This window comes from Lissotriton vulgaris, chromosome 1_1 (genome assembly GCF_964263255.1).
Source record: "Lissotriton vulgaris chromosome 1_1, aLisVul1.2, whole genome shotgun sequence".
In the NCBI taxonomy this organism is placed as follows: domain Eukaryota; kingdom Metazoa; phylum Chordata; class Amphibia; order Caudata; family Salamandridae; genus Lissotriton; species Lissotriton vulgaris.
In genome coordinates this window covers 1,245,128,295-1,245,143,528 of record NC_141685.1, presented here as the reverse complement: position 1 = coordinate 1,245,143,528, position 15,234 = coordinate 1,245,128,295, and the positions used below count along the sequence as shown (strand labels likewise).

The window sequence follows — 15,234 nt, the reverse complement described above, 5'->3', positions numbered from 1 at the left end:
TATCAGTTGAATCACAACTCCTCTCTTAATACGGTCACCCAACCCGTTAACATTCCAACTGAGAACTCGTAGTTTCCTACCCCCCATCATCGTGGCCCCGGCCCCACCCCACCCCAGCAAGCCTCAACAACAAGTGAAACAGATCAATACATACCACCCATTGCCTAAGAGATAGAAGGAGAAAAGAAAGAATAAACAAGCAAACTTCCCCACCACCACCCCCCACCCTGCACCCCTGCAGCAGACTAGAAAGCCCCCCCAACCAGCAGTGTGCCTGTCGCCCCATAAACTAATCTACAGAAAGACCCTAGAGGAGTAAGGAATCTCTGCAATCCCCTCCCGCCACCCTCCATGGAAAAAACAGAAGAAATATCAAAATCGGAAAAGCATTGGTATCAGCAGTCACAGACATCAGGGACACCAAACGCCATATTCGGCACAGCGAAACCTAGTCCTAGAGATCAGAGCCACCAGTTGCGCCACCGGAGTGTTCGTCGTGTTCTTTCCGGCGTTGCGGCAAAGTGTCCAGCCAGTCGCTCGCATTCTCTGGCACATCGAAGAACAGAGCTCGGCCCTCGTACTCAATCCGCAGTTTAGCAGGGAAGAGCATAGAGTACTTGAAACCCATGTCTCTTAGGTGCCGTTTCATCCCTGCAAAACTCTGACGTTGTCTCTGAACGGCCCTGGTGAAGTCCGGGTAAAAGTGCACCTCAGAGTTCTGAAATTTGAGCGGCCCATGTCTCCTGGAGGCTTGAAGGATCACGTCCCGGTCTCTAAAGTTGAAGAGCGGGGGCGTGGCCAGGATGGCGGAGTGAACGGACGTGTTCCTCCCGAGCTCCCGCGCCCGCCAAGGCCCTGAGCCCTGAATTCTCGCCTTTCTCTCCCCCCAATCAGCTAGGGGGACCGAGTGTGGTCTGGACAGCCCCTGGACACAGCTGGGTGAGCTCCGGTTTCCCCGCCGATCGAAGCGTCCAGAGAGGCGAGCTGACCCACGGGCTCCCTAAGCAGCGGAGGTGGAGCGAGGCCGCCTGGAGGTTTGACTGGTAGTGGCGCAGACCCAGTGGGCCACGGAAGAGGACCTGCGGAGGCTGAGGTACCCGAAGACGAACCCACAGAGCCGGCGGCCGGAGACCGAGGTGTACTGTTCGACCCCTGGGTGGTGCCGTGAACCCCGGGCCCGCCCCCGAGACTACTCGAGGCCGAGGTTGCAGCCGGACCGGGAGGAGGCGCAGGCCCGGAGAGCTAGCGAGGCAGCGCTAGTGCAGTGGCGAGAGTTGGCAGAAGGTCCCGGGAGGAGCGGAGAAACACCGGCGACCCGCCGGAACGGTGAGCCTGAGCGCGGGGACCGCTGACCAGCCTCCGGGTGGCAGAGGAGACCTGGTCCCACCCCAGGGACTACGCGAGGCCGCGGCCTAGGAAGAGTTGGCCAGAAGTTGAGTGCGCCGGAGAGACAGCGCCGGAGGGGTGTCGCACTCTGCCAGGGAGGTCACTACCGATCACGGAACTGCACCTAAAGCCGAAGCGGTACCGATCAGGGGACTAGAGGCCGTACTGCGACGGGACCGAGCCCGGGGTATGATTTCCCCCCCGAACCGGCGGAAACGGTGAGGAGCATCTCAGGGTGACAGAGAAGGAGCAGAGTGTCCAGGAACATTGCGGATTGCCCCGCAAAGGAGACAGAGTCCGCGGAACGCGACGCTGGGGTGGAACTGGCACTGCAATGGCGCCAGACCTGTGAAGCATAGCCGGTCCAGACACACTCATCCAGAGAGCGGAGACGAGGCCGGAAGGGACTCCCCTTGAGTACTCAGTCGCCGTAATGGAAGTCACCTGGTGCCCTGCAGAACACCCCTGGGGACCGGAGTGAAGCAGGCCCGAAAATCAGAGACGGGCAGCTTGGTACGGGGCCCTGGACACGGCTTCCCCCTCCCCCCACGGCTTCGACAGAGGAGGTGAGGTGCGGGCTGGGTGAGGGTGCTGGGGTTCCGAGCCCTCGTAGGAGTGACGGACTGCTTGAATAGAGCGTAAGTTTGCGACATAAAACACCGGGGTGGAGTGGCAGGCAACGCGCCGTCTAGCAACTAGCACACTGCCAGGAAGGAGACGTAGCCTGGGAACAGGAACGGAGTAGCGTAGAGCTCCACCTGGGAGAACAGACATTGGAGGAGAGGAGGAGGACTGTGAATAGCGTGGCACACGTTCAGGCAGTAGCAGTCTGGTCCCGAGTATCTGAGGCCTTACACCTGATCTGGGAAGTTGGAACACTGGTGAAGCATGATATAGCACCGGAGGCTGCTGATACAGCGGTGCTCCCGCTGGGCGGCCAGGCCGGGCGGTCAGTAAGCCCGGGCCGTACTGCTGCTCGCATCAGGAGCAATCAGAGCACCTAATGCCGATACTGACTCATTCCTGACACGTAGCTAGTTGGGGCCTTTTGAGGATTTGACCTAGTGTCGCAATAACCACCAAGGTGGACCCAGAAGACTCGCACCAGAGGTATCGACCTGGACCAATGATAAATTAGCTGGAGCCTCCTGCTGACAACACATGAGCTGCAGGGCGGTAAGGAAGATGGCCGGGCAGAAGGGCGGCAAAGGTAGCAACCGCACGCTCACGGAAATGCTCAATAAACCACCTGGTAAAGGAGACAAGACCTCAACCCCGTCAGGTGGCGCTAGCGGTTCTCAAGGAGGGAGCGGCGGAGAACCCCCAGTCACCAGATCCTTTTTGGAATCACTTTTCGGGACACTGAGGGAAGACTTTCAAGAACTTAAAAAAGAGGTGGCAGGTGAGGTGCGGGAACTACGCAGGGAGGTGGATGGACTCGGGGAGAGGGTAGACACAGTTGAAAACTCCACGCAAAGACAGGAAGAGGAGATTACGCACTTACAACAGGAGGTACTCCGTCTCAGAGACCAGCACATTGATCTTCAGCTGCATAATGAAGATTTGGAAAACAGATCGAGGCGGAACAACATTAGGGTCCGGGGAGTGCCGACCACGGAAGAGAACTCCGGCATAGTGGCCTATCTCCAGGAACTGTTCCGTACCATCCTAGGCGAACCTGCAGATTTTCCCGTCAAGATAGACAGGGCTCACAGAGTAGGCCCGCAGCGGCGAGCAACAGGGCCACCGCCGGATGTATTAGCTTTCCTCCCCGACTTTCCGCTGAAGGAGCGGATCATGTCCGAAGCAAGAAGGAAACAGACAATATCGTTTAGAGGCCATCAAGTTGCGCTGTATCAGGACCTAGCCGCGACCACGCTCCTGAAGCGCAAAGCGTTTAAGATTGCGACAGACTTCCTGAGACACCACGATACGCCCTACTCGTGGGGGCACCCTTTTCGCCTCATTTTCCGATGGAATGGAGAGTCGCATCAGCTGCGGTCACTTCAGGACGTTTGTGCAGTACTAGGGATCACAGCTGAGGAAGAGGAATCGTCCACGCCGCGGAGAAGGAACTCAACTAATGGAGGCTGGCGGGGAGACCCGAGGCGCAGGACTCAGAGTGCTCCACAGAGACCGGGTTCGCCCACGATCAGAGCAGGAATGGCAGACGCAATTAGGACGGCGACCGAGACCTCGACGGCTGAAGATGAAGTGGCGCTAACCGCATAATGCGGCTCCGGGGGGAGATTGACAATGCATTACTGTTGGAGCTGGCTCTGGGAAGGGGGTGGGCGCGGGAAGGCGAGGGAGGAGTGCTAGTGGTAGGTCGCCCACGAAGGTAATTCACCACAGGCTTGTCCAGTAGGGGCAGGTCTGGGACTATTTGGACTACAAACCAGGGAAGATTGGGAAGTTAAGACTTCCAGGGACCATTTTCAGAGATTGTTGGGGGGGTAGGAATGAGCAGGTGTTGGGAGGAGGGGAAGAGTGCTGAGGGAATGAAGGGGGGGAGAATGTCTGATCAGAAGTTTCAAGACGAGTTGTGGGACAGAAGGGGGAGGGTCAGTTGGGGGTTGAGTTTGGGGAATGTTGAGGGGGGTGAGTTATGGACTGCCCTGCCCAGTGCTTTTACGGTATCTACAGATAGTGGTCCAGATACGCACGTTCACTTGGCAGTCCCCGAGCAGCCACACATCCTAATTTGCACACATAGCCAAGGTGGTTCCGCTCATCCATGGCAGAGTTAAAAATAGTTACCCTGAATGTTAAAGGGCTGAACAATCCCACGAAGAGGAGAGCTGTACTGTCACTATTGGAACACTCCCAGGCAGACATCTGTTTGCTTCAAGAAACCCACTTACTGGCCAGCGATTGTCATAGATTGAGGTCCCGCCATTTCCCCACACAATTCTTTTCTTCCAACACAACTAAGACGGCTGGGGTGGCCATCCTCTTATCGAAAACGTTCAAGGGGGAGGTACTGCACAAATTGGTGGAACAAAAGGGATGGCTCCTGGCCTACAGACTTAGACTGGGAACACTGATATTCACGATAGGCACGGTTTATGGCCCAAATGAACACCAAGATAGGTTTTTACGCACGGCACTGGAGGATGTCACGGCGTCGCCGGACATACAAATCATATTGGGAGGGGACATCAACCTGGTCTTTGACTCTTCGAAAGACAGATCAGTTCAACGACACCCGCAGACTGGGGAGCTCTCGCAAGCGGTGAAAACGCAATTAATTGATTCCGACTTACACGACCTCTGGCGCGAACTCCACCCCACCGACAGGGATTTTTCCTATTACTCACACGCACATAAAACATACGCTAGGCTAGATCATCTGCTGGTCTCCGGGCCGGTCCGTGACTTGGCTACCGCCTCGGACATGGGAGTCATTTCTCTCTCGGACCATGCACCAGTCTCGGGATCCTTCCTTCTTCCACGGGGCTCTCCCCGGAGGGGAATCTGGCGACTCAGGGACACACTCCTACACAAAAAAGCGGTAGTGCAGAGTATTATGGATGTAGTGAAGGATTTCCAACAACACAACTCTAACAATGACACTTCGCTAGCGACTCAATGGGGGGCCCTCAAAGCGGTAATACGGGGGGAATTCATTGCAATCTCCGCTGCGGACAACCGCGAGAGGAAGATAAAACGCGATGAGCTCACCCAGAAGGTTAGGGAGCTGGAGCAGGTACATCGTCGCACCGGAGCTCCGAGGGTTTGGAGACAGTTGAAAGTGGCTAGGAAACTCCTGTCCTCACTAGACATGGATAGGGCGGAGTACGCTGCGTTGCGTCTAAAACATGCTTACTACACAGGAGGGGATCGCTGTGGCCGCCTCCTAGCAGCCAAACTCAGAGTGGCGCATCAGAGTCGCCAGGTGAAGGGGCTGGCGGGAAGTGCGGGACAGGAGATCTCAGGCGACGAAGAAATTGCTGAGACCTTCCGCCGATTTTACGCTGGCCTGTATGCGGCAGAAACCGCGCACATGGACGACCCAGATGCTTACCTTGACTCGGTTACCCTGTCGTCCCTGTCGCCCGACCAAGCAAGCTATCTGGAGAGAGACATTAGAATTGAGGAGGTGATCGCAGCGATCGCCAAGCTCAAGCTGGGGAAAGCCCCAGGCCCGGATGGCTACTCCGCCCTGTTCTATAAAACGTTCAGCTCGACGCTAGCTCCGGTCCTGGCCAAACTGTTTAATTCCTTCTCTGACCCCGGTGCTATCACTCCGGACCTCTTACAAGAAACAGTATCGGTAATCCCTAAACCGGGCAAAGACAGGAAACTATGCGGCTCCTATAGGCCGATCTCCTTGTTGAACGTAGACCTGAAAATCTACACGGGGATCCTGGCCACGAGACTGGCACAACATCTTCCTGGCCTGATTGAACCAGATCAGGCGGGCTTCGTACCTGGGCGCCAGACTGTGGACAACACTAAGAGAATAACACACATCTTAGAAAAAGCGTCACGTATCCCTGGGGAGAGGATGCTGCTCTCGGTTGACGCAGAGAAAGCGTTTGATCGGGTGCACTGGCCCTACCTTGAGCGGGTGCTGACACGATTCGGCATGGGGGAGAAATTCCGGACCATGGTGTTTAATTGTTATAAATCCCCTTCAGCGACTGTGCGAGTGAATGGCTGTAGTTCACGGCGGTTTGATGTCGAGCGCGGAACACGGCAGGGGTGTCCTCTCTCCCCCCTCCTCTTCGCGCTCTATATGGAGCCCTTCGCCCAGCGGATCCGACAGAATGAGGCAGTGACTGGGGTGCGAATGGGGGGTTTCACTCACGCAATAAGCCTTTACGCGGACGATGTACTTTTTACACTGGAAAACCCAAGGCGGGCACTACCTGCATGTATGGCTGAACTTAAGGCCTTTGAGACTGTGGCGGGCTTCCGAATGAATGTTGAAAAATCCACGGCTTTAGACATATCCCTGTCACCAACGACAATGAACGATCTGAAGAGGCTCTTTCCTCTTCGTTGGTCACGGGATCAGGTGCAATACCTAGGGATCGCATTAGCCCCGACGCTGCAAGCCATGGTTTCCATTAACTATGAAACGGTGGGTGTGAAGGTGAGGGAAGAACTTGGGAGATGGAACAAAGGGATGATCTCCATGCTTGGTAGGGTGGCAGCGGTCAAGATGACCGTCTTACCCCAAATCTTATACTTGTTCCGAGCTCTGCCTCTGCAACCCCCCAAGGGTTGGATTCAACAGATGCAAACTGAAGTGTCCCGCTTTGTGTGGCAGGGGCGTAAGCCCCGAATGCGCCGCATCCTCACAACCTTAGCGCCAGAAGCCGGGGGGTTAGGTATTCCTGATCTCCGCAAATACTTCCAAGCATCACAACTTCGATACTTGGTGGAGTGGAGTAGGTGGGAATCCGATAAACATTGGCTCTTCCAGGACCAAGCTGTAGCCGGACGCCCACTACAGGAAATTCCATTCCTTCGCAGGCCACATCGGCCCCCAATCTCTACGCTTCCTACATCACACGAGTGCCACTAAGAGTGTGGGACACCACCTGCCGCGCTTTTGACTTCACCTCGTTTCCATCGCCATTCACACCGATCATAGACAACCCAGACTTCACACCGGGAACAGAGAAGGGGGCCTTCTCCCACTGGAGAGACAGGGGCTACAGAGCACTCTTCCACATGTATGCTGATGAGGGGGTGATCTCCTTCCAGGACTTTAAAGAGGAGTACCAGATGACCGAACACGACCGCATGAGGTACTGGCAGGTTCGACATTGGGCCCTACAGCCGAGTGTCAGGGATTCAGCGGATAGGAAGTTATTGCCCTATGAAAAGTGGTTAGTCACGCGCACTTCAGATGCCAAACTCATAACGGACCTATACAAGATGCTCCAGCTCCCGTCCTCCCACTTCCACATTCCGGGTAGGGAGCGTTGGAACAAAGAACTAGGGCGACAGCTTAGCCATAACGAATGGGACCATATTTCACACAGGGCACGGCATTCGGCCTACCATGCGGGCCTTACGGAAACCTTTACTAAGGTTTCCACATACTGGTATTATACCCCGGAGCGATTGCACGAAATGAACAGGCTCCTTAGTGACAAGTGTTGGCGTGAGTGTGGGCAAATTGGTACACTGACACACATCCTCTGGGACTGCCCTGTTCTGCAGGCCTATTGGTCGGAGGTGATAGATAACATTGATGCATGCTTTGAGATTGAACTGCCCCGCTTTCCAGCGTATACTTTGCTGGGACTCCCGAATGGCTTAATGTACCCGCTGAAATCAAAGAAGGGACGGCAGATCGCCATTATGCTAGGTTCGGCGGTACAAAACATACTGATACACTGGCGCACACCCACCACTCCGTCTCACACAGGTTGGCTCCACAGGTTGTGGCATGTTCTGGGGATGGAAAAGCTGTCCCTCACATTAGCGGGAGATGTCTCCAGTTTTGAGGAACTGTGGCAGCCCTTCCATTCGCTATTGGCCACGGAATTTAAGGAAATCACCTGCCCTAGGTACTTAAGACTACTGAGGCTTACGCCTCCACAGTGAAGCACCGTTCTGGTAGCAAGGAGAGGGAACGACCCCATGAGTGCGAGTGTGATCAAGATAGATTGCTGTGTTGGTGACTGATTTTTACATTTCGATACACTGGGCAGGGCGGGTGGGGAGGAGGGAAGGGCAGTTGGGGGTTGTTGTTTACTTATGGAGGGGTACAGGACTGTACGGAAATGCTCCTTTTATTCTTTTGCATGTCTCCACGCACGGCGCAGGATGCGGCGGCGGCCGCTAAAGCTGAGCCATTAGAATTGTAATCCTGAAATGCATCCTGCCGATATTATTGCATACCTATACGTTTATTTTGCTATGCAGCTGTACCTCCCTAATAAAATTATTTAAACATAAAGTTGAAGAGCCGGGCAATGATGGGTCTAGGTGCAACCCCCGACTTCGGAGGGCCGCCAGGTATCCGATGGGCCCGTTCCACAGAAAAGAAGTTACTCAGGCCAGATGGTGCGAGATGTGTCTGAATCAAATCTTCCACAAAAAGGTCCACTGCCGCCTCCTCCGCTCCCTCCGGTATGCCAATAATGCGAACATTCTGCCGCCTTGCACGCCCTTCAAAGTCCTCCAGCCTTCTGAAGAATTGGTCGTTGTCCGATCTTAGGTTCCGGACCTCTGCTTGCAGGTCCGAAACATCGGTAGTCAAGCTGGAGGTCTTGATATCAAGGGATTTCACCCGATCGTTGGTCTTTCCCAAATCGGCCCTGATCAGGTTGAGATCCACTGCCAGAGTGTCCACTTTATGAGTCAGGACCTCGTGTTGCTTCTGCATTTCAGTCCGAATGCCCGCGATGGCCCCCATAACATCACTCAAAGTAGGCTCAGAATCATCAGGCGAGCCCGCACGTTGCGAGTCCTTAGGTCAATTTTTATTCAACTGCGTCTGAGTCGTCCTTCGAACGCCTCTGTTCGACGTCTTGTCGGGGTCCCCTCTGCCGGCCATGATGGACCCAAGGAGAACAAAGGGCTACGCTGTCCAGACAAGGAGGCAGATGTGCAGAACAGAGGTGAAGCCAGCAAATAAACCAGGCCGACACCAGGCGACTTCGCAGCTACATGCACTTCGCCAGCAGGGACCGAGGACGTCCACTTCGCATTCCAATCATGCGGAGTGTCGGTACGAGCAGCAGCCACCCATGAGACAATGGCGCTTCCCTGGCACGAAGTTCAGCTCGACGTAGTTTTGCCTAGGAGCAACGGATTTGAAAGCGGAAAGCAGTTCCTGCGTCCGCGACCTCTCACCAATCGGAATCCACTAACGTGGAGCAGGATTCTCAGCAGGATATTTGCGGAGGGTCAGAGGGTCCGCGGAGCTCCGAGCTTACGCGGCCATCTTGGTCGCCCGCGAAGCTCCTCCAACAGACACATATTTATCACCTGATCACACCCCTACCTACCTACAAAGCCACATAAATTGTTTATATTTAGGACGAACCAATAAAAGGTTATACAAGGAAAATGATCAAAGACATCTACATCATATGCACATATTACCAGCATTCCCTACCTCTATAGTTCCATTCGGCTAAGAGCTCTACACACAACATTAAAAAGCATAAAGCACATATGCATATTTAGGCGTACACACAGTTCTAACATACAAACACCATTCACACAGATTGCACAGACATACAAACTGCAGTGCTGTCAAAAATAAACAAAAAAACAAACACAGTAACAACATCACGACGTCCGAGTTATGCAAATATAGAGACAGGGTACATAACCTTAATTTTATTATTGAATTACGGTGGACAATGGCATACATATTGGGCTACTTGAATTGTTAGCTACTTGAATTGTTATTGTACCCCTAGAGAACCCTTGAAATGTACATAATTATAAAAAGTGAGTGAGCCAAAAATGAATAGCCAATTATGGGTTGGATCTCCCTACCAGCCTAGTGGGTTATGTGCTCCTCATATTTGTACAATTTGTACAGATTGCGACTTTCCAAAAACAAGTAAAAGAAGCGTGAACACACCACCATAATAGCGCAAATAATCAGAGCTTGTTGTATTGTCTTACCTATTTCTCAGTGATAAGTCCCTAGTTCACAAAGACTGCAAAGAAATGTGAAGCTTCTAAAATTACTGCCCCAAACTAAGGAATTCCATTTCTAGTAAGGTGTCCTTGCCAGTCAGTTAGAGAGAAAGCATGTGACAATAACCACGTTTGAATTCCTCACTGAAATAGCTACCAAAAGGAATTACATAGCATGCTAAGCGAAAGCCATAGGAAATTTCCATTGTGAGATGGGGGCCACAAAATATAGTGAACACGACATGGCCCAATCAAACGTTTCAAGCAGCCAGAAGAACATACACGTATAAAAACTATGCACAATGTATATGAACTTTAAGGAAGAGAAGCAGATTGAAATGGCAACTTTGGAACATTTTGAGTTCTGGAGTGTATCTTAGGTGGGTGTCACGACTCCTTAATAAATGTATTTTTAGGTCTGTTGTTGGACTAGTAATTTCAAGTTAGGTTGATGCATTGTCTGAGTCGGGATTCACTGAAATTGTAGCGCTCACTGCAAAGATGCCTTCGCCATAACAATTGAAACAAGCAAAGCGAGCAGGCAAACAGGGTGCGTGCAGCTTGCGTGCAGACAGGGAGGGAGAGAGAGAGCGAGCGGCCGAGCCGTAATAAATCAAGCGCGCTGAAAGCTCCCATCTCTAGAAAGAAGACGCCAGAGAGGAGACGCCATGCGCGCGCACATCGGCTGTCCGTGTGCGCACATGGTTTGTCTCCCTTCGCGCCCTAAAGCGATGACAATAGAGCCTCGACAAGCAAAGCAGCGCATGCGCTGCTTCGCTAGGCGAGACCAAAAAAAACAGGTGGTGAAGGACAGAAAAAAAAATAATAATTCGATGGGGCATTGGACAGGAGCCCTATTGTAGTTACAAAATCCCCTGGATCAATAAAGGTCCGGTGTTTTTCACCACCACACTGCACCTGCTAAATCCAGACAAAATATTCAGAAAACTCCACATTAAAATGGTAAAATCAAGCAGGTATTGATGTGGGGGCGCTGATTCCGGCAGACTAATTCCCAGAAACGTAACAGGAATATTCCTGCCCCCCCCCCAACCTCCTGAATTAACAAAGCCTGCAGCATTGGTAACGCCAGTTGGGGGGGGGCGAGATAGCCAAGCTGGATTCCAGTCTTCTCATAATAGGGCCCTAAAATCACGTTATCTGGGGGACTCAGAACTGTGCACCATAAAATGGCTAAGCTTTATGAGAGTGTTACAGCTGATACCTAGGACACATATGTTGGAAAACGAGGCAGTATCTGTGAGGCCTGCACAAAAAAAATGTCTACATTTGTCCTTCACTGGGAACCAAACACCCCATTGTAGCACTGGTCTCTCAGAAGGGGTAGCGTTTCAGAGCAGTCTAAGGCTTACTCAAGGGAGGTAGTGTGGGCTAGTAATCGCCATTTACCAGTATGCAGAAATAACACTCAATAATTGATTGTCCAGTCTGTACTGTGCTTTATAAAAGGAAAAGTACAATTATTAAACACGCACACTACTCAATACTATGCAACAATTTACAAATATACATAAGCTGTTGGAATTACTTTGCATAACATTTCCACTCCTCCCGCAGGGGGGGGGGCGTGGGGTCTAGTACCACCACTCCCATGTATGCACATTATCTTGCACCCTAAGGCAGTGGGTTGAACATAACCTGGAGTGAGGGCCTTGCCCACTGGCACCATCCCAGTGGCCACCCGCCCCATTATCTCAACAAGCATTTAAAATGGGCGCACCTGCCCTGGTGACACATAACCCGGACTGAGCATCTCATACTGACCATACAGTATACTCCTCTACATCGTAGTGGCTAACAGTCTGGGTTGTTCTTCACCTAAAGCAGCAGCGAGAATACATGTTTGGGCATCACTCAAAATGACAATACTTATCATAGCTGATAACAGTTATAATGCATTGCAATTAAAGCCCCTAAAAGGCATCACAGTTGTAATCACAGGATTAAGCATATACAGCCAGACACCCTAGCAGGAATGTCAAGCAACATAACCCCACTTTGCTTATGATTTCACACTACACATGTGACTTTCAGTCCCTCAAACGAAATAACATCAGGTAAATGTATCTCTTGTGCAATTGCATCTCTTCACCTCCCGGAGATGCCCTTCTCTAGACATCCCCAGTTCAGCCCTTCACACCTTTGTGCAGTCCCACATTATGGGGCTCTTTCCTCAGCACGTGCATAATAGAGCAGTGACTCCCCCGCTGCCTGGGGAGAGCTGCGCTGCGATCCCGGGGCGGCCTCATGCCGCTGCCCAATCTCGTTGGGGGCCCGGTCCCACCCGGACCCCTTATGTCAGGTGAGTGTCCTTGCAGCTTGGGGAGCCCACCCCCATGACTGCTCCTGCGGGCAGTCATGGAGGCTGGTCTTTCCTCTGCGGGTCCTTGGGGGACTTGTGACTGCACACCCCCTCCTTCCCGCTTCTGTGGGGGAGTGCGGCGGCACTCCTCTGTCCGTACACCGGTCCCAGGCCCCCAGGGACATCTTCACGGGAAGCACAACCGCGCTTCCCGACTCCCGCCTGTTCCTTGGGGCCCGGAGTTGGGGATCCCGGGCCCCGAGATCTTCACGGGGAGCGCAACGGCGCTCCCCAGCTTCATTTTCGGCGGGCCCAGAGTTGGGGTCCCGGGCCCAGAGATCTTTTCAAGGGGGGCGCGACGGCGCTCCTCTCCCTCCTGTGTAGTTGTGGGCCAGGGTGGGCTCCTGGCACCCCCATTGGGTACAGATTCACGGGGAGCGCAATGGCACTCCCCGATTTTCTCTTCTTCTGGGGACTGCCCACGGGTCCTGACCCAACCCGGGGGCACATCTAAGACCCGCGGTGGAGCCCCACGCACTTCGTCGTCAGTCCCATTGGAGGTCAAAGTCAGCCTACCTCCGATTTTCATCATTTTGGCCTCTTCGTGCTCCTGATGGCCATCCCTAGCCATCAGGAGCACTTTCCTTCAACCTCCTGGTCTCCAAGAGGGTGCACTCAATGAGAGCTATCTTCACTGGCTTCCTGCGCCAGCCTTTCACCTGGCTCTCCTCCTGGGCCTCTCTTCACTTTGCACAGAGGTCCAGGCTTCTCTTCACTGGTCCTGGACTCCCCCACAGGTGCAATCTAGGGCCCTGGGATAGTCAGGGATTCCTCCTTCCAACTGCTCATGGCGCCAGGCTCGAGCCCCAGTCTTCCTCAGCAGTCCACAGTCAAGAGAGACCGCCTCTTCCTTTGCTAGACCTTTTAAAAGAATTTGGAGGAGGCTGGTAGGAAGGCTCTTCTGCCCTATCCTGCAGTGACACATCACCTCTCTGACCCTGCTCCCTCCTTCCTGCACAGGCCTCTGGGATAGTTCAAAACGGTGTCGTCCAGGGGTCTCATGCCACATGGTCTCTGAAAAGCCCCCTTGCTGCCTTCTTGACCCAGAGCAGCTTGGTACCTGGTACAAGGTGACAGCTGCTGATGGATACCCTGCAGCTCCACCCCCCCCATCTCTCCCTCCTGACCTTCACCCTTGGAATGCTTGCAGTGAAGGGCTAGGCCTCTGATGCTACAGCTTGGGGAGGAAGGTCATTAATCCAGCCTGGCAGGGTCACACCCAGCCAGGCTCTGGTTATGAGCTGAGTCAGAAGAATATTACATTACTGGATGACCCATAAGCAGTACAGATATGGCTTTGAACTCAGCAGAATACTTATTTTTACACAACTTGCAGTGTACTTTGGTGCGTGTCTTGAATTGGTTGGCCCTAGGGAAGGGAAACTACTCAATGTGGTCACCATCTTCATAGGAGAGTACTGGAGTGTTCCTATAGTGAAAGCAGTACAGCACACTGACTTTCCCTCACATGTGTCTTCCCATACTATAAAGCCTATTCCATGTCACCACCCAACTCTGCATAATTATTGCCACAATATTCTATCTGTACCTGCTCCTGGGCCGTGCACGACTGCAATCTCCCCCACCCAGCCCTTACACGGATGCACACGTTTGAGCACAGGTGTCTACATGTAACCAGTCTGGTGCCCCTTACCTCGGCTGCAGCGCAGCAGCCTTCTCTCTCAAGGGGACACCGGTTCAATCCACATGCAGTCTGTTTCATCATGAGTTCATTGTGGGTTATTCCAAACTTATGAGGCTCTCCCACAGTAAAAGCTTAAAAATTAGGGGTTCAAAAAGCGAAAAATCCGGGCGGCTCAGATGGTGAGAACCACCTTCTAACAACGTCCAAATCCAAATTTTTGAGGTCTTTCTTCCCTTTCCTTTTGCTACTTTGACTTGATGGTGCAAGGGAATTTTTTACTGTGGCACGGAAACTAATTTGATACATGCAGCACACTTCACTAAGGAACATCACCAAAATTCCAAAATGATAGCTTATATCAGGGCAAAACGCCCTTCACCCTTCCTCCAGCTTTTAACTGTTCACAGAAAAAAAGAAATACCTTCAGAGGAGCTGGATTTGTTCTGTGTTTGGAAAGGATTGATGTTTAAGTGAGTCACACACTTGAAGGACAAAAGCGCTGACTGGATCCAGGGCTTTGAAAATGATCTTTTCAGTAATTTGTTTTTTTCCGCATTTTTAATAACAGTGATTGTCTCCAGTGTGATTGTTTCTATATGAAAACATGCTGCTTGCTCTGATTATGTTTATATATGAGGTTTTCTTTCAGTCAGCATTTGATCCGAAGCAGGTTTTAGGTTCAGGACTTTCTTTTAAACTGGAAGTCGGCAGGGCATTAGATTGACGTTCTGTAAATGCTGGTTCACCAGAAGACAGACAGGTGCCACTTCATCACAGGGCGAGGGCCATTACCAAGCGCAGTGGAGAAGTCGGAGCTAAAAGCAGCCCAGAAAAATGTATCCCTCCCAGCGCCATATTGTACTACTTGTGTGTAATAAGTGCATATGACTGTCTCCAGAAGGATCTGAGGTTGCGGGGGTGGGGGAATTATATACACGCCTACTGGAAAATAGAGAGCGCCGCCTCAGGGCTGGATGCCAGGCTGGTTAGCAGATGCTCCATCTGTCCTGCCACTCCTTAGAGCACCCCTTTTTTAGGTCGAGCCTGGGCAGCGCACGTGCTGCTATGTGAGGCATACTGTATTGAGCTATGGCACAAAAGCTCTGCCCATTTCCCACCCATCTTTTCAATTGGCTCCTGTTGCTGTCCTTTCGAAATTGTTGCTTTTCATTCGTGAATAGGCTTAGTAGTCCCTCCT

At 52.5% G+C, this 15,234-nt stretch overlaps 1 protein-coding gene across 1 annotated transcript in view; it reads right to left on the bottom strand.

Annotated features, from left to right (window-relative positions):
- DDR2 (discoidin domain receptor tyrosine kinase 2) overlaps nt 1–15,234 on the bottom strand; it is a 631,189-nt gene that overhangs the window by 435,235 nt on the left and 180,720 nt on the right. The window lies entirely within an intron of this gene.